The sequence below is a fragment of the Piliocolobus tephrosceles genome, chromosome 6, assembly GCF_002776525.5.
Source record: "Piliocolobus tephrosceles isolate RC106 chromosome 6, ASM277652v3, whole genome shotgun sequence".
Lineage (NCBI taxonomy): Eukaryota > Metazoa > Chordata > Mammalia > Primates > Cercopithecidae > Piliocolobus > Piliocolobus tephrosceles.
The window spans coordinates 72159423-72184883 of record NC_045439.1 but is presented as its reverse complement, the minus strand read 5'-3'; the positions used below and the strand labels follow the sequence as shown (position 1 = coordinate 72184883).

The 25461-nt window shown below is 39.7% G+C and overlaps 2 pseudogenes across 1 annotated transcript; one reads left to right on the top strand and one right to left on the bottom strand.

Annotated features, from left to right (window-relative positions):
* The window catches only part of LOC111527692, a 40706-nt pseudogene extending 26135 nt beyond the window's left edge, over positions 1-14571 (top strand).
* Positions 14572-15314: 743 nt separating this feature from the next.
* Positions 15315-22193, bottom strand: LOC111527694 (annotated as a pseudogene). Its single transcript, XR_003309650.1, has 5 exons — positions 22099-22193; positions 20283-20409; positions 19402-19497; positions 18794-18873; positions 15315-17735 (listed from the first exon to the last, which is right to left on the bottom strand). The product of XR_003309650.1 is annotated as a zinc finger protein 705A-like (transcript).
* Positions 22194-25461: the final 3268 nt, after the last annotated feature.

Here is a 25461-nt window from a genome sequence, read left to right as displayed (position 1 = left end):
CATTTTGAGGTGTAGGTTTCCCCCTCAGTTTACTGGATGGATTTGAATTTATTATTCTGTCTTGGTTTGTTTTGATGAGTCAATTGGTAGATGAGAGTAGGTGAAATTTTGCTAATGTGGTATATATGTGAATCATTCTCATGAATGTGAATAATTGAAACTGGGATGCATTTGTAACATTGGAAGGGCGTTCTTATTTTTTACCCCAACTTTTTTTGCATTTGTTTTCAAGCAACCTCAGGTGCCCTGGGTAGAACCTAGGTAATTCTTTGAACAGACAAACAGATGCTGCTAATTTTATGGTGTCATTTTAAGTTTAATTTAAAGGGAAAATTTTCTCACCAGTATGTAATTCATTTTCAAATAAGTTATACTTATCATAAATGGAATAAAACACAATACACTGAAGTGTGTGTGTATGAAACTACAGTCAAATTAGAAAGTTCTTAAATAAACTGCATTTCATGAGTAAAGGATGGAATTTTGGGAAATTCTAGATCAACCATCCAGCTGTGAAATCTGTGTCTTTGAAGCAGTATACCTGTCCTGAGAGTTGTTTTTCTCTGGTGGTATTTCAGTGGAAACTAGTTTGGGGAATAGCCCCTTCACTTTTTACATTTACTTGTTACTTTTCATTGTAAATCTGTGTTTTTAAACTGTATTTAAATGTTAATAGAATCCATCCCAATAAAACATAACCAACAAGTCTTTTCATTTATAATATCACAGATCAATCTCTTGTTTGTTATGGTGATCAGTTTACTCACCTGAGAGTCAATGACACCTGGGCAGAACACAGGGCTTCATAGAAGTACAGAATCTTGGGTCCAACCCTGTCCAAGCATCAAAATGTGTATATTAACAATGTGTCTGTGTGAATTGTGTGTGAAGTAAAGTGAGATTAGTAAAATTTGCAGTAGATTATTAATTTGGCTCACTTTGTAATCAGCGAATGAGCTTTAAAGAATATCAATGACCAATGCCTACCCCCCAGAGATAAGAACCTCCAGTGCCTTGTGTGAAACCATGGCATCTGGATTGCTCATGATTCTGAAGATAATTCTCCTGTCCCCCATGGTTTCAGAATCACTGCAGGTGGTGGAAACAGATAACACATCATTCCCTTGCTCTCTCTGTTCTCTTCACTCAGGAAAACTCTCACAGGGACCAAGGAAAATCCTATGGTTTCCCAGGGAGAAGGATTTTTCTCAGGAGAGAAAATGGTGGCTCCTTCCTCCTTGTTGAGCCTCTTCCTCAGGATTGCCCCTTTGTCTCTCCAGGACTCTGTTCATCAGACTCGAGATGCCCCCTGGTTGAGCACATCTGGCCTATGAACAAATAAGGGGAAGGAATGGTTCCAAAGACTGTACTATGCTCACTCCATCATCCCCTCTGAAACTATCCTGATAACATGAGCCCTGGGTCAGAAGCTGTTTCTTTATACCTCTAGGCTTTGCCTCACATCCTAAATCCTGCCCCATTTCCTACATCTTGTAAATTTTGACAAAACCTGTAGAGGCTAGATCTTCATTCCTGACAGGCCAAAGGGAGATACATCAGAATTCTGTCCCTCTGAGACTACAGGACATCTCAGCTTCCATCAACATGAAATTTTGCATCAAATATAGTTACTGCAGGTCCACCTCACAATGAGTAATGGAAGTTGAGACAACATCTCAGACCCTGCACAATTTTTGGCCAAGCTCATTTAGTTTGGCAATGCTTTTACTCTATAAATCAGTTGTGAAAACACTTAGGATTCATATTATTTAGTCTTTTAATCAGTCTGTTATTATTTTCATTGTATTTACTACACTTTGGCTTAATATTTCTGATAAACTTTGATGCAAAATTCTCAATATAGTAGTGGCAAACCAAATCCAGCAATACATCAAAAAGCTTATCCACCAAGATCAAGTCGGCCTCATCCCTTGGGCGCAAGGCTGGTTCAACATATGCAAATCAATAAATGTAATTCACTACATAAACAGAACTAAAGACAAAAACCCCATGATTATTTCAGTTGACTCAGAAAAGGTCTTTGATAAAATTCAACATTCCTTTATGTTAAAAACTCTCATGAAACTAGGTATTGATGGAACATGCCTCAAAATAATAAGAGCCATTTACGACAAACCCACAGTCAATATCATACTGAATAGGCAAAAGCTGGAAGCATTCCATTTGAAATTTGGCACAAGGCAAGGATGCCCTCTCTCACCACTCCTATTCAATATAGTGTTGGAAGTTCTGGCCAAGGCAATCAGCAAGAGAAAGAAATAAAGCATATTCAAACAGGAAAAGAGGAAGTCGAACTGTCCTTTTTTGCAGATGACATGATCCTATATCTATAAAATCCCATCACCTCAGCCTAAAAGATTCTTAAGCTACAAGCAACTTCAGCAAAGTCTTAAGATACAAAATCAGTGTGCAAAAATCTCAAGCATTCTTATACACCAACAATAGACAAGAAGAAAGCCAAATCACAAATGAATTCACATTTATAATTGCTACAAAGATTATAAAGTGCCTAGGAATACAGCTAACAAGGCAAGTGAAGGATCTCTTCAAGGAGAACTACAAACCACTACTCAAGGAAATAAGAGAAGACACAAACAAATGGAAAAACATTCCGTGCTCATGGGTAAGAAGAATCAATATCATGAAAATGGCCATACTTCCCAAAGTAATTCATAGATTCAATGCTATTCCCATAAACTACCATGGACATTTTTTACAAAATTAGAAAAAACTACTTCAAAATTCATATGGAATGAAAAAAGAGCCCATATACCCAGGACAATCCTAAGCAAAAATAACAAAGTTGGAGGCATCATGCTACCTGACTTCAAACCATATTACAAGGCTACAGTAAACCAAACAGCATGGTAGTGGAACAAAACAGACATATAGACCAATGGAATGGAATAGAGATATCAGAAATAAGACTGCACATCTACAACCATTTTATTTTGGATGAAAACAAGCAATGGGGAAAGGATTCCCTATTTAATAATAAATGGTGCTGGAAAAACTGGCTAGACGTATGCAGAAAACTGAAACTGGATCCCTTCCTTATACCTTACACAAAAATGAACTGAAAATGGATTAAAGATTTAAATGTAAAACCCAAAACTATGAAAATCCAACCCCATATAAAAGTGGGCAAAAACTAGGTGCAGTAGCTCATGCCTGTAATTTCAGAAGTTTGGGAAGCTGAGGTGGGCAGATACTTGAGGCCAGGAGTTCAAGATCAGCCTGGCCCACCTGGTGAAACTCAGTCTCTACTGAAAATACAATAAATTAGCCGGTTGTGGTGGCAGGTGCCTGTAATCCCAACTACTCAGGAGGCTGAGACAGAAGAATCGCCTGAATCTGGGAGGCAGAGGTTGCAGTGACCCGAGATTGTGCCACTGAACTCCACCCTGGGTGACACAGGAAGACTCTGTCTTAAAAGTGGACAAAGGATATGAACAGACACTTTTCTAAAGAAGACTTTTATGCAGCCAACAAACATATGAAAAAAAAAAGCCCAACGTTACTGATCATTAGAGAAATACAACTCAAAACCACAGTAAGATGCCATCTCATGCCAGTCAGAATGGCAATTATTAAAAAGTCAAGAAATAACAGATGCTAGTGAGACTGTGGGGAAACAGGAACACTTTTACACTGTTGGAACGAATGTAAATTCAACCACTGTGGAAGACAGTGTGGTGATTTTTCAAAGACCTAGAATCAGAAATACCATTTGACCTAGCAATGCCATTACTGGGTATATACCCAAAGGAATATAAATTCTAGTATTATAAAGATACTTGCATGCATATGTTCATTGCCACACTATTCACAATAGCAAAGACATGCAATCAACCCAAATGCCCATCGGTGACAGACTGGATACAGAAAATGTGTTACATATACACCATGGAATACTATGCAGCCATAAAAAGGAATGAGATCATGTCCTTTGCAGGGACATGGATGAAGCTGGAAGCCATTATCCTCAGCAAACTAATGCAGGAACAGAAAACCAAATACACATATTCTCACTTATAAGTGGCAGATGAACAATGAGAAAACATAGACACAGGGAGGGGAACAACATACACTGGAGCCTGTCTGGGGGTGAGTGGGGAGGGAGTGCATCAGAATAAATAGCTAACACATGTGGGGCTGAATACCTAGGTTACGGGTTGATAGGTACAGCAAACCACCATGGCACACACTTACCTATGTAACAAACCTGCACGTCTTGCACATGTATCCTGGAAGTTAAAATGAAATAAAATAAAAATTTTAAAAACTTCATTTTTTCTAAGTCCTGTTTGCAATTTTCAACATGAACTTTCTAGTAGACATTTATCATATATAGAATTATATAGTTGATTTTTGAACAACTATGGTTCTGCCATTCTTTAAAATGCAAATTCTTTATGTGTGTGTGTGTATATGTACACATGTGTGTATATATATGTGTGTGTATATATATGTGTACATGTATGTGTGTGTGTGCATATATATATATATATAAAATGCTCCTGGTCTTCTGTTTGAGTAGGCTCAGAAGGAGGAGGGGGAGGAGTGGTTGTCCTTGCAGTCTCAGAAGTAGCTAAGTAGAAGATAATCTGTATAAATGAACACATGAAGTTCTCATTTGTAAGTGTGAGTTAAATAATTGTACACTTGGACATAGAAGTGGAATGATAGACAGTAGAGATCTGGAAGGGTGAGAGGGTGGGAGGGGCAAATAATAAACAATGGTTCAGATATCTGGATTTCTTGATCCCAAATGGTGTACAATTATTTCTCTTCAATTTGTGTCCATTTACCAGCAAGTTTGAGAGGAGTGAGCCAAGCTCAGAAAGGCATTCAGCCCTAAAATCAGATGTGCATGGCAATGGGCAGAAGTACCCTCTCCCTTTCTCAGAACAAATCCAAGCATCCTTTATACCCCTTACCCACAGGAAAGTTATCTTCCAAAATGTATTTCTGCTGGAGGCAAAACGTTTTATATTTTATATAAAAAAAAAGTTGTAACTTGGTAAAACTGAGAAATTAATATTGGAAAAACAGTAGGGCACTCTCTTTGGGACATAATCTTTGAGACACTTCAGCAGCATATACAGGTTGTAATTGGTCCTGAAAAAATCCAGACAGCATAAACTTGAGAATGTTCATGAGGAATAGAAAAGTACACATTTACTCACATACTTTACATTAAAGTTTATCAAGGGTAGAAATTCAAAAATCTGTTTTACTATGAATGTTCATATGAAAGTACAGACATTCACCTAAATTTTCCTGAAATTATTTAAAAATTAATTTGTCATTGGTAACAGAAACGTCCAAACATCTCCATTTTACAAGTATCATTATCCATATTTTCTCTAAAATATTCAGAAGCAGAAAACAAAAATATAGATTAAAATAGCTCATATTTCTCAAATTTAAAATAATTGCTCAGTAACTGGGAAGAAAGGTTTACACAAATTGGAAATTCCGTATGTATATAGAAATTAATAAGATGAGAAAATTATGGCAAATAATAGGGGGCTTCAGTAAGTTCATGCAAAATAAAAATTATGAAAAAACTATGCATGAACTTTTAGTTTTGCATCAAAACACACATATACTAGTTTATTTTAACTTTTTTTGTTTGTTTGTTTTTGAGACAGGGTTTCACTCCCCTCACTGAGGTTGCAGTGCAGTGGAGCAATCTTGGCTGAAAGTAACCTCTGCTTCCCAGGCTGAAGCGATTCTCCTGCCTCAGCCTTCCAAGTAGCTGGGACCTTGCCCAGCTAATTTTTGTGTTTTTTTAGAGGCTAATTTTTGTATTTTCTGTCAAGGCAGGGTTTTGCCATGTTGCCCAACCTTCCAAAGTGCAGGGATTACAGGTGTGAGCCACCATGCCTGGCCCTGTTTTAACATATCTGAACAGGAATTAAAACATCAGACTGAAAAGAGCCACATGAATTCTGCCAAACTTGAATTCTGCCAAACCTGAAACAAGAACAAACATCAAATTTATGGTGAAGCTGGGGTACAAAAAATGGTGAAATAAATTATTCTTTATGAAAAGTCTATGGGAAAAATGACCTGAAGGATCAGTCTTTTACAAACGGATACCTTATTCTAAGAAGAGAGAAGACAATGTTGAAGATGAAGCCCACAGAGGAGGGGCATCCATTCCAATTTTTGAGAGAAAAAAATTGTTACTATGCCCTAATTGAAAGGCACTGACAATTAACAAGAGATATTATAGCCAACACCACAGACATCTCAATTGGTTCAGCTTACACAATACTGACTATAATGTGAAAGTTGAGCAACTTTACATTTGATGAGTCCCGAATACCCTTGTGCCTAGATCAGCTGTGGACAAAAGCAGAGCTATTAGTGACTATTTTGAACAAGCAGAATCAAGATCCTGAAGCATTATTTTGAAGAATTATAACAGGGAGTGAAACTGGCTTTATCAATAGGATCCTGAAGGCAAAGCACAATTAAAGCAATGGTTAGCAAGAGGTAGAAGTGGTCCAGTCAAAGCAAAAGCAAACTTCTCAAAAGCAAAAGCCATGGAGGTTTTGGGGATGCTCAAGGCATTTTGCTTGTTGACGTTCTGTAGGATCAAAGCACCATAATATCTGCTTAGTAGGAGAGTTCTTAGAGAAAATTAGCAAATACTTTTGCAGAAAAGTGCCCTGTAAAGCTTCACTAGAGTCCCTCTGCACCACAACAACACTTCTGTTCCTTCCTCTCGTCAAACACCGGTAATTTTGTGAGAGTTTTCATGGGAAATTATTAGGCATCAACATTACAGTCCTGATTTGGTTTCTTCTGACCTTATTTTTGCTAATCTTAAAATAACTGTAAAGTGCACCCATTTTTCTTTAGTTAATAGTAGAAGACTGCATTGACATGGTTAAATTCCCATGACCCTCAGTTCTTTAGCAATGGACTGAATGGTTGGGATCATCCCTTAATGCAGTGTCTTGACCTCAGTAGAGATTATATTGAGAAATAACGTTGATATTTATATTTTTATTTTTAATTTCATTTTTCACTGACATTTTAAAATCCCTTCACAATTCACATTTGTCTCAAAGGTATTTAAATTTAGAAATCATATCAAGTAAGGTTGGTGCCACGATGGCCGAATAGGAACAGCTCCAGCCTCCAGCTGCCAGCATGAGCAACACAGAAGATGGGTGATTTCTGTATTTCCAACTGAGGTACCGGGTTCATCTCACTGGGGCAGGTTGGACAGTTGGTGCAGGACAGTGGGTGCAGCCCAATGAGTGAGAGCTGAAGCAGGGCAAGGCATTGCCTCACCCAGGAAGTGCAAGGGGGAAGGTAATTCCTTTTCCTAGGCAAGGGAAACCGTGACATACAACACCTGGAAAATTGGGTCACTCCCACCCAATACTGTGCTTTACCAAGGGTCTTAGCAAATGGCACACCAGGAGATTATATCCCACACCCGGCTCGGAGGGTCCCAAGCCCACAGAGCCTCTCTCATTGCTAGCACAGAAATCTGAGATCTAACGGCAAGATGGCAGCAAGGCTGGGGGAGGGGCACCTGCCATTGCTGAGGCTTAAGTAGGTAAACAAAGCAGCCAGGAAGCTCAAACAGGGTGGAGCCCACTGCAGCTCAAGGAGGCCTGCCTGCCTCTGTAGACTCCACCTCTGGGGACAGGGCATAGCTAAACAAAAAGCAGCAGAAACCTCTGTAGATGTAAATGTCCCTGTCTGACAGCTTTGAAGAGAGTAGTGATTCTCCCAGCATGGAGGTTGGGATCTGAGAACTGACAGACTGCCTGCTCAAGTGGGTCCCTGGCCCCCGAGTAGCCTAACTGGAGAGTCTAACTGGGAGTAGCCTAACTGGAGTAGACCTCAAGCAAACTCCAACAGACCTGCAGCTGAGGGTCCTGTTAGAAGGAAAACTAAGAAACAGAAAGGACATCCACACCAAAACCTCATCCATACGTCACCATCATCAAAGACCAAAGGTAGATAAAACCACAAAGATGGGGAAAAAGCAGTGCAGAAAAGCTCAAAATTCAAAAAATCAGAGCACCTCTCCCCCTCCAAAGGAATGCAGCTCCTCGCCAGCAACAGAACAAAGCTGGACGGAGAATGACTTTGACAAGTTGAGAGAAGAAGGCTTCAGTTGATCAAACTTCTCAGAGCTAAAGGAGAAACTACGAACCCAGCACAAAGAAACTAAAAACCTTGAAAAAAGATTTGACAAATGGATAACTAGAATAATCAATGTAGAGGAGTCCATAAACAACCTGATAGAGATGAAAACCATGACATGAGAACTACATGACAAATGTACAAGCTTCAGTAACCAACTAGATCAACTGGAAGAAAGAGTATTAGAGACTGAAGATCAAATGAATGAAATGAAGTGAGAAGCGAAGTTTAGAGAAGAAAGAGTAAAAAGAAATGAACAAAGCCTCCAAGAAATATGGGATTATGTGAAAAGACCAAATCTACATCTGATTGGTGTACCTGAAAGTGACGAGGAGAATGGAACCAAGTTGGAAAACACTCTGCAGGATATCATCCAGGAGAATGTCCCCAACCTAGCAAGGCAGGCCAACATTCAAATTCAGGAAATACAGAGGACGCCACAAAGATATTCCTCAAGAAGAGCAACTTCAAAACACATAATTGTCAGATTCACCAAAGTTGCAATGAAGGAAAAAATGTTAAGGGCAGCCAGAGAGAAAGGTCGCGTTACCCACAAAGGGAAACTCATCAGACTAACAGCAGATCTCTTGGCAGAAACTCTACAAGCCAGAAGAGAGTGGGAGCCAATATTCAACATTCCTGAAGAATTTTCAAACCAGAATTTCATATCTAGCCAATTAAGTTTCATAAGTGAAGGAGAAATAAAATCCTTTACAGACAGGCAAATACTGAGAGATTTTGTCACCACCAGGCCTGCCCTACAAGAGTTCCTGAAGGAAGTACTAAATATGGAAAGGAACAACCAGTACTAGCCATTGCAAAAACATGCCAAAATGTAAAGACCATCGATGCTAGGAAAAAACTGCATCAACTAACGAGCAAAATAACTAGCTAACATCATAATGACAGGATCAAGTTCACACATAACAATGTTAACCTTAAATGTAAATAGGTTAAATACTCCAATTAAAAGACACAGACTGGCAAATTGGATAAAGAGTCAAGACCCATCAGTTTGCTGTATTCAGGAGACCCATCTCACGTGCAGAGACATCTTTCATGAATAGAGAAACTCTAGTGATTGTCATATAACAGCTGCCACAAAAATTAACCAATAAAAATAAATGATAAATGAAAAATAATTAATGATTATGATAATGAATGCAATGACCTAAATAGTAAGAAATTTAATACTGGTGAAAATACGAACATAAGCATACAAAAATCAATTTGGAGAGTCTCCTAAATATATGAAAAGTTCACAAATTGGGTCCTCCTTGTGTAATTTGGAGTCAGAGTCAAAGAATTTCCCTATGAAATGTGTTCCATGATGGCAAACATGAGAAACAGGAGGTGAAAGGAAAGCAAGCCACACGAGAGCATGGGCTAATAGGACCACTTGTGTGCAAACCTCTCTAGTCAAGGACTACCAGCCAGAGGTGAAGAGTTTGGCTTGTGTCTTGCCTACCACTGGGCACACAAAAGCTTTCAGTAGTGCAACCAGATGGCTGGTTTGGCCTGGCTCCCTGCAAAGAAGACATGTATCTGATCCCCACCAGCCTGTCAGTCCTGGAACTCAGAATCCTACATGCAGTAAACATGAAGCTCCAACTCCATAGCTGACTTCACCTCCTTACTGTCCTTCTGCCATCTGGTGTTTGAGGTGCTCTCCAGATCTGGACTTCTTGGCTCCCCTACCTTTACCAAGTGAAGTCAGGAAGTATCATCCTCAGTGTTCTCCTGCCAGTCCAAGGTGAAACTCACCAATACAGGCATACCCTGGATGTACTTCCTTGGAATATTTAGAAAACAATGAGCTTGCTCAGGGGTGGTGTGAGCTCTAGGAGTAGAGTTACAGTCTCCCATGGAAACCTGAGAGGACTTAGAATATTCCCAGAGGCCTAAGCAGTCCAATCTGCCCTGGAAACATCAGGAATGATATACTTGGTCTTCCTGAGGCTCCAAACTTTTTCTAAATAAACTCAGAGGTTACAGAACCATTTTTCTCTCGGGAACTGAAGTGGACTTATTTGCCTTCTGCCAGCATCTCACTTTTTAAATTTTCTAAGTTAGCTTTTGAGCCCAGAAGTAGATATTCCTTGTATGTGATTTACACAGGGAGCTTCCTAGAATGCCCATGCATCTGGATACTTTCTGCATTCACTCAGGTATTCACAAAATGCTGCAGTTCTACTGAAAATTTATGAGATGACCATTTGATCACCCGAGCAACTTTAGAATATGTCTTCTATGGAAGCCCTGGAGCCTCCCTTCTAGTATTTCATCCACTGCTGGTACTGAGTACCCAGGGTGAAACCCTCCATCAGACATTGTCAGCAATTCCAGTATGGAGATGGCACTTATGTGATGGGGCTCAAGAATCAGATAGTAGAAGACCAGCCAGAAGTTGAAGTCTCAGTAGGCTTGGGGGCTTAATGTTCGATGCACACCAGACTTCTAAGACACAGGAAGCGGGTGTGGATCTGTCTGCCCAGTGCTTCTCATCTACAGCCTGGACCAGCCATTTCTTGGGGTGAACTACTGAAAGCTTTTGTATGACCTGTGTCAGGCAGAACTCTGGCCAGACCCTTTTCCATAGTCCATTTGTAATGTATTTCCACGTGGCACAGGCATCTTCACTTTTGCCCAAGCCGTCATGTGGATCAGAATTATTCTCCCTACTGCCACTCTTTGCCATCACAGAAAATATTTCAAGATACAGCCCCAAGCCTCTCCCTGTAATCAATAACATGAGGGCTCATATAGGAACAATGTCACAGGCTTACAGGAATATATTCTTAAATATCTGCTTTTTTATTATTCTCTTCATTAAAATGACATTTATATTATCACCATTATGATTGTTATTAATGTTATTATTATATGGGTACAGTTCTTTATCATGGATATATTTGTGGTAGTTATTATGCAATGTTGAATAATTTTTTTATGTTCTGAAAACTGTTGAATTTGCTGAAGATGATTAAAAGACAACCTTAAAACATACATACCACAGCAACCCCAAGACTCCTACTGTACTACCTGGTGTCCTGTAGAAGAATGGGCTTCCCAAGTTATTCTTTTATTTTTTGGGCAAGTACCTATTCATACCAGCATAGGAGACTGATGAAGTGCACCCTGATCTTGCCATGGGCTCAGAAAGAATTCATACATATGCTTTATGTGCTAGCAACTCTGTGTGTAGGCCTGTGAGCCCTAGAATGCACTTTCTTTCACCAACTAGTCCACCTAAAAGTTTTCTAAGTCAAATTCCCCCTCCATGCTTGGATAGGTCATGAATGGCTTTCTGTAACCCACCTAAGATGAAAGGATACTGCTAAACCAGGTTTGTGGCCAGGAAACTTTTACCTTGAGTGGCAGGAGAGGGACTACCTGTTCACCAGAAGACTCATTTTCTGAGATGAGTCTTTCTGAGAAGACTCATGCAACATTTTCTTTTTCTTCTTCTTCTTTTTTTTTTTTTTTTTTTTGCGATGGAGTCTCGCACTGTCGCCCAGGCTGGAGTCCAGTGGCACAATCTTGACTCACTGCAACCTCCGACTCCCAGGTTCAAGCCATTCTCCCGCCTCAGCCTCCTGAGTAGCTTGGTTACTGGTGCATGCCACCACACCCGCCTAATTTTTGTATTTTTAATAGAGACGGGGTTTCAGGCTGGTCTCAAACTCCTGACCTCAAGATCTGCCCGCCTCGGCCTCCCAAAGTGCTGGTATTACAGGCATGAGCCACCACGCCCAGCCTCTGCAACATTTTCTAAGTCAGTACAGTAGTTCTTTGAACCACCTTTTCAGTCAAAGAACTCATGAAAAAGTCCTCCAAGAACTTGTGACCTTCTGGAAATTGTCTAAATCTCTACAGGTGTCCAGAGTCATCCAGAGCTGTATTGCAAACCACTGACTGGGTTCCACCACTATCAAAGCAAATGCAAAATATGCCATGCCCACCAAAAAAAATCCAGAAGCCATGGTATTTAGCTCTTTCCATCTTTCTTGCCTCCTGCAGGTGGGAGAGTAGTGAGTATGATGCCCTCCTACAGCCTTTGGAGGACAATGCCAGTGCCTAGAGGTACCAGTAGAGAGGGGCCATGAAAGAGCAGATGACAGCCAGGTGGCTGGGAATGACATTGTCCTAGGGTTTATTGCTTGTCATGAACTCTGCCACTGGGCAACATGTATGGGTCTGGACCCGTGCCTTCTCTGGATCCCTGCCCCATCAGCCAGCTATCTTATCTCCTGAAAGCTGGTAGGTGTTGGTCAGCGTGGTGTTGCAGGACCAGTGTTATATTAACATTCCCTCTTAGGCTGAAACACCGGGAGTCCCCAGGTGTGCACATGCCAACCTCCAGATTGTTTTTCTTCTCATTCTAGATATTTGTCCTTGCTTTCTGGGACTTGAAATAACCCTACACTGCCAAATATTTATGCCTATTATCCACTTAGGGAAAACTTGTGTGTCCCAAGTCCATAGGGTTAGTATTATTATCAGTATTATAACCACCAGTACCAGTATCATGATGATCATCATTCCTGTTAATATTCATCAATATTTTTATTACTACCATTGTTAATATGGATTTTTCATTATTGTACAGCAAGGAATATAGTTTATCCATTCACAAATGGTGTTCAGTTACTAAAGATGACTACAAGGCATGCTCTGCAGACATATACACACACAGCTGTCCTGGAGACCCAGCTTTGCCACCAATTGCTCTTTCATAAGATGAGCTCCCCCAATACCCACCAGTTTTTCAGGACTCGACCTGAGCTGGTTGGGCTAGACCTGGAAGAGTTTCCTATTCTCAGCTGTACCCAGAAAAATGTTAAAGACTCTTCAGAGGCCCAGTAATAACTTTTGGCAGCTTCCAAGACCAGGGAGGGTTTCTTGGCCATTCAAAGCCATTCAAATATTCTAAGTAAACTCAAGGAACCAGAAGCCCCACTTGCAGTCATGAAATACCAGTGAATGGCCTCTGTGAGTCTCTTCAAGTTTTTCAAAGATAACTGCCTGGAAAGGCTGGCCAGGAAGTCACTCAAGCCCATCCCTCCGCAGGATGTTCTATGTCAGCCAGGGACCCAGTGAATTGCCATTAAACAGACGGGAGGAACAGAGACAGCATGCCTGAGCTCCTGGAAACATTCTAAGTGCCCTTGTTGGCCCAGAAAAGACTGGTGCTACCATACGAGGCACAGATATGGCAACCTAGCCCCTCTAGGAACCACAGAAGGTTTAAAGGCTCCTAGGAAGTCCAGGAAGGGCAAACATGGCCTTTTAGAGCCATCAGATTTTATTCTAAGTCTACGTGGGAGACAGTGCACTTGGCTTCATAAAAAACACCAGTGGAGGTGCTATCACTTGCCCCAGTATCCGATCTTTTCCACATCATCTCAGAGCCAGGCAGCCACCATTTCCCAAAGCTGCTGTGCAATGAAAGGGGAATATTCTAGGTGCTCTCCTGTGCCCACGAAATTCTGTGGCTGCACTGAAAGGCAGGAGTTGTCCTCCGGAATGCTCTTCAGGAATCTGACAAGGCTAGTCAAGATTAAGGAAGTTCAATTCAACGTCACACAAAACCAATCACAAAAAAAAAGAAAAAAAAAATGCATAGTGAGACAAAATGATGAACACATCTGCTAATAATCACGAATGACAATAACAACAATGATGATCTTAGTGATAATGCCACCAACACTGTTAATGACAATAACAATAAACCTGAGGTAATGGGTGTTAGGGTCCCAATTCACCGATGTGAAGGATGGTGCCAATTTCTGGTCTTACAGAAATAAAGGAAAAGTAAACACCTGAAAGAGGAGGAGGTGAACCTGGAGCTCCCATCGGCCTCTGGGCGCTCCTTGGTGGAAGGAGAGGGACTTGGTCCTGAGCCTGCCCAGGATCCACCGGCACCAGCACCCGGGAGTCCCAGTCCCTGGATGGGCTCAGTCCCACCCAGGCCAGTCGCCCCAGAGCCTCGGAGCCCGGGTCCTCCAGCCCTCGCTGCCGCGGCTCCTGGCGGAGCCCAGGCCCCCAGGTCACCTCAGCCTCAGCGCGGCTCTGCCAGGGCTGCGCCAAGGATGCTCGGGGCCCAGCGGGGGCATCGGGCCCCAACGGGATACTGACGCCCTGAGGGTGGCCTGCGCAGGGCCCGCCATCTTGGGCCTTGCAAAAAGAGCAGCCTCTTCAATGCCCCCACCGAGGCCCCAGACCCAAAGCCAGGGCAGCGGCGTCTCCCTAACCCTGGGTAAAGAAAACTCAGGTCCTCCCTGGAGACCCGGCTCGCGCGGGAAGCAGACCGCGCATGCGCCCTGCATGGCCGGAAGGATGGGTTTCATTGCCCTCTGCCGGCCATGAGGTGGCAGCACAGGACGTTTGGCCTTTACTGCTTAGTGGCGGACCTGAGTCTGAATCACTGAAATTCAGGTATGGATTATTCAGTACCTTTCTTTTGGAAGATCAAATGGAAATTGAGTACGATATCTTGTGCTTTAATTAAAGAAGATGGGAATAAAGAAACAAATTCGAAAGTTAGTATACAAAAGTCGATTGATTCCCTCTATGTGAAGGGAAGAAGAGCTTGAATAAGAGAAGCATTCTGTGTTATGCTTTAATGCTGGAGATCTGCCACCATGCATTTGTCAAATCCTGTAGAATTTCACAGCACAAATAGTATAACTTAATGTGGCTCAGGACTACATATAATGTCAGCCACAGTTTGAGGATAAATTACATATTTAATTAAATAGATTAAACAATAAATAATGTTATGAGCTCTACCTGGACACAATCCTTGCCTCTCCAACCAGTTTGCCAAGGGCTCGAATTTCTTGCTCGTTATCCTCACACTTGACATAAGCCCTGGCTGCAGAGTAAAATCCATCACCTGTGGAGATTTTTTAATATAATGATGTGTCCATTTCAACCATGAATAAGGCCATTTAGCCTTAGTAAGGCCTATCGTATTAAGATTGTGCCTGCTTTGCAAAATTTCAAGTCATCATTCCACTTGTTATTCAGGAAACATGTTCTCTTGAGATTTAGGTTCAGTACTGAGGCTCCTTGATGGACAATACATTTTCCAATTCTGAGGACAAGTCAGAGGAGGCCCCCTCTGTGAGAACTTTTATTTTGCTTCTGGAAAAGTACATTGAATCAAATATAGGAAAGGCTTGCATGGTGTCTGACAGGTTCGGCTGTTTTCTCATGCTGGTGTTTTATCTTCTGGACAGAAGTAAAAGGAGCACAGCTGTGTCTGTCTCTGTGTAATAACTCAGGACTTACCTGAATATACTCTGGGGTGCCATGAGATGAACTGCTACCTCCACTTAGAGAGGCTTCAGGGACAAAATTTCAAGAGATTTCTGAGGGATAGAAGAGCAGGGCTGCCTTATTCTCTGATCCCAGGTAACTACTCAGAGATAGAGGCAAGGGCTGGGGCACCCAAATGCATATACTAGGTGTCTTTGATTCAGCCTCCATTTCCTTGCTAAATCTATGCAATGACACACTGAGAAATCTGGCAAGTGGGGCTGAAGATCCCTGATGTGTCAGTTCCAGGGTTGGATGGAAACAACTGGTTTTAGTGGACATTGAAGTAAAGGGAGGTGAGCTGTGAGGAAAGAGCTGTTGAAGACTGGGGAGACTCAGAAGTTGGGGTAGAATCTTGACCCATAAGCCAAGGAGTGCAGATGCAAATCGATTTGTTAGGGCTGCATAAATGAAAGAAGGACTTCGCCAACACACTAAGTTTTTTCAACAACCGATTGTATTCTTTCAATATTTGTAAGTATTGATCGTTTGGAAATATTTAATGAGATTTCTTATATAATTCTGCATTCAATTTATGCCCAGGTCACTTTGCTATTATACATTTATGTGCTGCATTTTTATGAATAGACATTTTCTCAAATTTCTGAATTATTTTGCTAAACTATGTGTTTAAGAGTTTTTTCTAGAGGTTCACCTTCTTGACTCACTTTTCTGATGAGAAATCTATCAGGTTTCTCCACAGTGATTTTCAAGTTTGATAGCTCCTCAATGTGAGAAACGTAATGTCAACTAAGAAATGAACTACCACTAAAGAATCTTCTCCTTTCAAGATGCTAACCGTGTTTTGTCCAGTGTGAAATCTCACATGTGCCACAAGTGTTACTCTGTGAAGAAAGGAATTCTTGTGATCTTTCAAGGCATAACTTCTCCAGTAAGAAGTGTTTGGTATTCCAAGAGGATTCATTTCTCTTGGAAAGACTTTCCCTTCATATTTAGCTTATAAAGGATTTCCTCTCTTATTTTCCGTGTTAGCAGCATTTTATCACTGTGTTTTCTTGTGAACATCAAGCCTAGTGCTTGACTGAATGTTTATTCACAGAAAAGACAACTAAAGGGTTCATCCAAGTAAAGTTTTCTGATGTTATTTGACAAGAAATTGCACATAAAAACGTTTTCACACTGAACGCAGAGCTAGAGATTCTCTACCTGAGAGTCCCACACGTTTTAAGTTGTTAAAACTGTTGCTGAAGACTTTTAGTTTATTATGTTGACAGTTTCAGCTCTCTCGTGTCATTTATGATCAGATCACTAACAAGTCTTTGGTACACACATGTCGTACAATTTCCCTTCCATATGAATTTATTGATGTGGGCTGAAGAACAAAGGTAACTGAAGTAACGTCCATGTTGATTACAGTAATTCTTCAAAATGTGAGTCCTTTGGCATGTTTAGATGTTACAACTACAGCTGAAGTCTCTTCCATATTCCTTACATTCGTCATTCCTAACACCATATCATCTAAAGTCAGACTATGTTGTGAAGACATTTATGAGTTTCTCTCCAGGGTGAATTTTCTGATGTTATTTCAGATTAGTACATTGACTAAAGGCTTTCCCACATAAATGGCATTCATATGGATTTTCTCCAGTGCATGTTCTCTCATATCATCTAAGGTCAGAAGATAGACTGAAGGCTTTCCCACATAGAAGACAAGCATGTGGTTTCTCTTCAGTGTGAATTCTTTTGTGTCCTCTAAAGCCAGAGTTTTGACTAAAGACTTTCCTACTTTTATCACATTCATAACGCTTTTATCCAAGGTGAGATCTCTCATGTCTTTGAAGGTTAAAGGATTGAATAAAGCCTTTCCCACACTGATGACACTTATACAGTCTCTCTCCTGTGTGAGTTTTCTCATGTCTTCTAAGGTGAGAACACTGAGTGAAGGATTTTCCACATAGATGACATGCATATGGCCTCTCTCCGGTGTGAGTCATCTTGTGCCATCTAAGGTGAAAGCAGTTAGTATAGGCGTTTTCACATATATTACACTGATATGATCTACGTTTAGTATGAATTCATTTATGTGGTTTAGGGGACAACTGATTACTAAGGGATTTTCCACACTGTTTGCTGATGTAGGGTTTCTTTCCACTCTGAGTTAACAAACACTGAGTCATTGTGGAATTGTGAGTGCAATCTTCTCCCAAATCATTACATTCAAAGGGATCCTCCAGAATGAGAGAGTTCTCCTTTAGGGAGAAAGATTAAAAGCTCTTAATGATTTACCAACATACATCTATACATTCATTTCACCACCTTTGAATGCTAGACCAACCATTCAGTGGTAGAGCCCAGTTGAAATCTTTCCAATGTTACTTGTGTGAAAGGAAATTAAATTTTGGCACCCCAGACTCATTTAACCAAAGGGAAAAATCAAGCTGGGAACAGGGTCACACAAACCTGCCTCCCCCTTCTGGTTCCTAAATAATATGGCTACAAGATGAAAAGCTACATGCCTCCCCCATATTTTGCCCACAAGGAAATTCCTCATGAGCTGTTAAAATTACACCATGGCAATGCAAACTGATAGCTTGTCTTTACAGGTGCAGTCATCCCCAGTTCACCAGACACAAATGCATATCCGATTGTTTCCCTGCCCCATTTTGCCTATGTTGTCTTATATAAAATGCAGCTTTCCTGCATTATTCCTGTGCCTCATTTGCTTATGTCATCTCATGTAAAAAAAAAATCCAGATTCACTGAGCCAGAAAAATGCATGAATGACTATTTTTTTCTATCCACCTTTTACATGAAAATTGTGTACTTCTCAATATCCCACCCTTTCCCCCTATAAATTTAGAGAAAAACATCTTTGGAGAAAGGTATACACCTGTCCCCCAGGTGCATGTCCTTAACTCTGGCAAATAAATCTCCTAAAATGATTGAGACTTGTCTCGTCATTTTTCTCGATTGACACTTGCATTCACATTATCTCCTGCAGAAACAGATATTTTCTCTTTTGTAAGATCCCAACTGCAGAGTTATTCATTTAATTGTGATGATATCAATATCTTTCAAATTCTGAGCATGAGCAATGTATATGCACTTGTTCTATTTTAAAGATCTCATGTTATGGTTTAGAACACAGGTCACTTTATTCACTGAATTCAAAGTGTCAAAATTTTTTTTGCTTAGAAAGCAATTAATGCCAGCCTAATTACACTCAGGTGACTGTGTATCATTACTAACTTAACCCATTACCAGGTCTTTAACTTTGATGACTGGTGTACACAGCTATAAAACTCACCATTGTCATACCGGTGGATGCATCTTTTCTGATAGGATGCATGGATATCGTGTGTTTTTTCTTAAGGGCACTTTTCTTGTCTGAAATAATTGAAAAATAAATTGTTACCTTGGTATTATGGTGATAAAATTGTTTGAAAAACCCCAAGGCCCATTTACTTTTTTTCAAAAATTGACACTTAGATGTGGCAAATGTGTCAAATGAAGAAAATACTTCAATAGAAGAAACAGATTGTACAGCGTCAGCAATTACAAAAGAGTTTTAAAATTAAAATGTGAAGAGTTAAAATGGAGATGAGATATCAGGCAGATAAATAGAGGGATAGTCTTCACAGGGGTATCGGGAAAAGAGTCAGCATGTGACAGTTTAACCCCAAAAAGTACATGAATTATCCTTTTCCCGAAAGTAAAAGAAAAGGCAAGAGGACACAAGAGTAGCATCTGACATATGAACAAAATGATATAACATCTAAGGAATTCTGCTCCAGTAGCTTAACCTACATTTTAGAAATTATCACTCATTTAATAAAACCACTAATTAATATTTGACTGATATTATTCATTGACAAAGCACCTCCTCCTATTAGAGCACAGGACCCTGTTGCTTACCCAGATTCTGACCTTGGAGAAATTCTCTTCCTTCCCGCTAGAGCTCTTTTCCTTGCTCCAGCTGCAAAATTATATAGGATTTGCTTGTCTGGTACCCTGTTAGTGGAAACAGTACATGTGTTTTGAGTTCACTGTCAATAAATGTGCATTATCACCAACTGTAAGGCAGGCTATCAAGGAAGAATAAAAACAGTGAAGGTCAGCTCAGGCCACAAGACCTAGAACACAGAAAACTCCCCAGGATTTTTCTCACCCGATGTGAGACTAGAAAATAAATCCAAACGAAAGGTCCATCAGGAAAAGGAAATTCAAAACAGTCAGGACCTATGAATGCTGAGTCCATGCCTAAGTTCCAAGACACAATGCATAATACACAGTCTTTTCAGAAAGAGAATAATTAAATCTCTGCACAGTATGTTTATTATTATTCTCATGCAGAACAAAAAAAAAAACATTTGATTGACAAAAATAATTGGTGTTCTATACAGAAAAGATATTGCTATTGTTTTCACTAATTGGTCTCATCCTAAGCATAGCGACTAAAGCAGAAGAGTTATTTAGAAAATATTTAATTTAATACATTGAAAATATTCATTAAGTTCCCAGGTCTGTTCTCAGTATTAGAGACTGAGTACCAAGGAAATCATGAAATCCTTGTCAAGATTACATTCTAATTGAGTGACAAACTAAATAAAACAAAATAAAATAAAATAAAGATATTTCTTTCAGACAGATTTAGAGATCTCAAACTTTTTTCAGATAAGATCTGTGAGAGAATCAAAGAAGAGATTAGAGTGAGATATGGGGAAACTGTTCCAAGACTTATTGAATGAATGAGTCAATGTGTGTCTACATACGTATGTGAATGTTGAGGGACTCACCGAGGGACACCAGGTGACTGACATTTTCCAGCAATACATCTCTGTACAGCTTTCTCTTGGATGTGTCCATCATGGCCCACTCTTCCTGGGTGAAGTCAATAGCTACATCTTCAAAAGTCACTTTCTTCTAAAACATCACAGACATTTTAGTTTAGACAGAGAATCCCTTTTAATGTCCAGAGGAGGAAGGCTGAGATGACATAGGTAGGACCTGCATATGCAGAACACTCAGTGTTTTAGATTCCAGCCAGTTCATTCTCAATACTAAGCTGGTATCTGCCTTTCAGATTCACTCACAGAGACATACCCACTCTTAATCCATTAAACTTTACTATAAAGAAATATCGCATGAGGTGTGGCATAATATAGCCCAGATATTTTTCAGTAATGCATTAATCACCTGTACATAACTGATTATAAAATTTTCACTTGAACCTTCATAAATAAAACAAATTTACCATGAATTTCAAGTAAATTACAGATTTGTCACAAGGCAAATAACCACAATTTACTACTTTTTAAACATGACCGTGATTAAATAATTTCTCTAGATGAACCACAGGTTTCTCACCAATCAAATGGTTAAAAGACCTTTTATGTGCTTAGAATAATCTAAAGAAGTAATAGAAAACATGTTTCCTATCTAGCAAATATTTATTAAATACAGGTCATTGGTCCCTTATTCACGAAAAAGTTAGAAAGTAATGAACCAGACTCCAGCATTCTTCAGAACTGAACAAGTTTTATGCAGAATATAGGATTCAATTCATACATATAGTCACTCTAATGTTATGTAATTCAGGTGTTCAGGACAAGGCTTAAAGACAGTCCAGCAGCACAAGACAAGACCGTTGAGGCTGCTATACTGAGGAAGTCTTAGTTTGATGATTCCTGTGATATGAAGCTTCCTGTTCTCAACTTTCTTTGGGCAATCCAAACATCAGTTATCACCGCCTCTCTTTTAACTTTACTTTGTCACTTTGCTTGTTCAAGGACAAAAAGGCCTCTTTACTGTTTTGTTTTTATCTAACCAGCCCTTATAAAACATTTCCACAGAACCCTAAATTGTACTCTATCTACTATATTTCTTCTCCTGAGTGTGCAACCATAATTAAGTAATTGTATTTCTTATATGTTACTTTCAGTTACCAGAAGGCAGAAAGGTTAATTATCAAAAGGTAAAACGAATGGGGATAAGAATAATAATGACTTCTTTAGTTGTTCTTTTGCAAAGTTTTTAAAAGCACAAATATATTTTATCAAACTCTCCTTTTTCCTCAACACTGTGCAGCTCTTGCCCAAGGCCTATCACACGGGATTTATTGAACTCAGCTGCTAGAACATCAGCCTCATTATTGGGCTGTGATCTTCTGCTCTTCACGCATCTCTATTGCCTGCATTCATCACAATCCTAAGTCTATTTGAGCCAACAGTATAGTTAATGGCTCAATTATTTCCCTATGAGGTTATAGGATGGATAGAAGAAAAAGAAATACATAAATGAGACCTCTCATGTCTTTTTTTGTAAATAGCCTGAATAGGGGCTGGAATAAAGTAGTGTAATATTAGAAATTATATTGATAATTTAGGAATCTTTGACACGATACCCAACCTAGAGTCCTCAGAAAACTTAATTGGAGGCCAGATACCTGAAAGTCTCCTGATTGCATTTGGAACACCCAGGCTGGGTGGGTTGTGAATCATAAAAACAAACAAAAAAAAGAATAAAAATGAAACACCCATGCAAACTGGAGAAAACTGCCCATTTGCCAGCAATATGGGTCTAATTTCAGTAGAAAAGGCATCCTCTACTCACTAGTGAATGCATTGTCAAGAACTCAGTTTCTCTCTGTCTTCTTCTGGATTTCCACTTGCAGACACTTCAGGCACTAAGAAAAGCTGAGGTTGGAGAAAGAACACATGAGACACCAGCCTTGTACACAATTTTCAGATCAACCTGTGATGAAAAGCCAGACCTTCACTGAAGTGTGACACCACCTGCACCACAGCCTAACGAACAGACACAAACACACAGAGGCCTCTCCTCTTTTCCCATGGTCAAAATTAGGAAGCCTATGACTACGGTTGCTGACAAAGAAGGAACACAGATATCTTGTGAATGATAACATCAAAAGCACTGAGTTTTGTATGTTAATTGACACAAGTCCAGATATTCAATTCCCTCACTGATTTTAAAACACAGGGATCCCTGACTCCGCCCACATGTGGAATATGATTTCCACCTGTAGATAAACACTGTGGGATTTCTCAGATTTTATTATCCCAGTTTTATGCCCTAGCAATGCTTCTCCAACACCAATCACAGCCTTCTGAAGCCTTACTCCACTTTTACTTTCAATTTTGACTTTTGTATTTCCCCTTGGAATTCAGAAATCAATCAAGTAAGAATCTGTTTTAGGGTCAGGTGTGGTTGCTCTCACCTGTAATCCCAGCACTTTGGGAGGCCAAGGCAGGTAGATCACCTGAGGTCAGGAGTTCGAGACCAGCCTGGCCAAAATGGTGAAACCCCATTTCTACTAAAAATACACAAATTATCTGGGCATGGTGGTGCTTGCCTGTAATCCCAGCTACTCAGGAGGCTGAAGCAGGAGAATCGCTTGAACCCGGAGGCAATTACAGTGAGCCAAGATCCTAACACTGCACTCCAGCCAGGGCGACAGAGCAAGATTCTGTATCAAAAAAAAAAAAAAAAAAAAAATCTGTTTTAGGATGGGGATAATCAATTCAGGAATTTATTTCACTTGGAGGGTCAACACTCCCATCCTGCTGATCTAGCCCTTAAAATCCCCTGCACCAGAAATTTGCAGGCGTACCCTGGGTCATGGTGTTTCTGTCCTGATAATAGAGTCACAGTCCTCTAGGATGCTCAGAAAATACACAATGACTTAGGGCTGAAAGAAATTTAGCAGCTTAATCTGATATTTTACTAAGGTGGTATCTAAAATTCTTGCAATCATGGTTCATATTAGTCTTTGTTGGTTGCAATATCTCTGATTATCATATACATATTTGCTGAGAAATACCGATGTCCATGTGTATATTCATACATAGATATGTAGGTATAGAGATGCATATGTTTATATGAATGCATGTGTTTGAGACAGGGGGAAAAACATGCATGTATTATTTCCCTGCTAAAAATATAAAAATAATTAAATATATTTATGTACAAATGATAATTATATGTCATAAACAAAAAATTAACTGACCCATTTGTACATGAAGTGCAGGAAAAATAAAAAGGGTAACTTTGTATTAATTGTGACATTGTGCTTACAGATATACATAAATTTCCTTATTTAACCCTTATAATAACCCTGCTGATTATAGTTTATTTATCGGTTTAATAAATGATCAACAGAGTTTGAAAAATATGACAAAATTACAAAACTAGAAAATGACACAGCAATACTTTTAATTATAGTCTGCCTCTTCTTGCTTTTTTACAAAATTACTCCCCTAACCAAGGTTCTCTATGATTCTGGGGACTCCAGGATTTAGACCCCAGTTCCCAAACTTCACTGTGTCTATTTTTACTGCCACATTTTAAAGCACATTTACAGACTTCAACAAGCACTTTTCAATATCAATTTTTTTCTTATTCCTTGGACTATTTCCTACATCTGCTCATCAAGACTCCAGTAACATATGACTCCATCTGCCTGTCCCTTCCATGAATGTACCTGACAGTACATGTATTATGTAGTCTATAATTCAAGCAGGACAGATATTACTTTAAAAAAATAAGGTATTAGAGAATGCCTACAAAGCTTCAGTGAAACCAGCTGTGACCATTAATATTATTACCATGTAAACTCTTCCTTGAATATCAAAATAAGATTTGGACTTTAGAGAATATTTGTGTGTGATTATAACCCAAACATGAACTAAAAGTAATTTAAACGGTCATATACAGACTGTACCAGGGACAAAAAAGGACAAATATTATAAGAAAATTAAAGCACACTTATTTCATAAAGGACTCGTGTGTGGAATCTATAAAAACTATTTCAAGATATAGAGATTAAATACATTTCAAAACACATACATACGCAAGCAATCTTTAGGATAAATTTTTAAAAACTTATGTTATGGGTCTAAAATTTTCATTAATTCATGGAAAAAATGTATTGACAAACTTATCACCAGAGCAGGAATAACAACTTACGTATTTGGTGACTTCAAGATGAGAGCCTGCGCAGCTTAGTATCTCCCTCAAGATATCTCTCTCTCTCTCTCTCTCTCTCTCTCTCTTTTTTTTTTTTTTTTTTTTTTGACAGAGTTTCGCTCTTGTTGCCCAGGCTGGAGTGCAATGGTGAAATCTCAGCTCACTGCAACCTCCACCTCCCAGGTTTAAGCTATTCTCCTGCCTCAGCCTTCCAAGTAGCTGGGATGACAGGCATCCACCACCACACTTGGCTAATTTTGTATTTTCAGTCGAGACGGGGTTTCTCCATTTTGGTTAGGCTGGTCTGGAACTCCTGACCTCAGGCGATCCACCCGCCTCAGCCTCTCAAAATGCTGGGATTACAGGAGTGAGCCACAGTGCCTGGCCCAGATCTCTTAAAAAGTCATGAGGAAGAAGCCATTCTGCATCCTCAATATTACCTTAATATTTGAAGGACACCCATAACAATTAAGAGGCTGACTTGTGACTTGTTAGCCCTTTCAGGGCTATTTAGGCATACCTTAGTGAAGTATTAGGAATGCAGTATTAGTTCTCAAGTTCCTGGACGCCAAAACCATGTTCTCCAACAGATCTTCAGTAAAAATAGCTGATGTCTATATTCTTTTGCCTGTCCTTTCCCTTCCTTTTAATTCAGAACTGCGGTCTCAAAAAGAGCTATTAGTTAGTAGATTCTCTCAGTTCTCAACACCAATGCTATACAGTGTTGAGTAACATCTCAGGTGCTAGGGAAACAGCAGCTGACATTCTAGCAATGCACAAATAGAAAAGCAAAGATCACCACAGAGTAAAAGAGAATAGATTTTTTAAAAGTATGAAACCAAAACGAATATATATCAGATTACACTATAAATGGAAAATCCTATTATCTTGACTGGATTGCAAGTCAAAACTTCTCATGGCTTCCAACATCCAATATATTCAAAGCAGTTCAGGAATGGTGAAAGTGGAATGGAATTTAAAATTATTCAA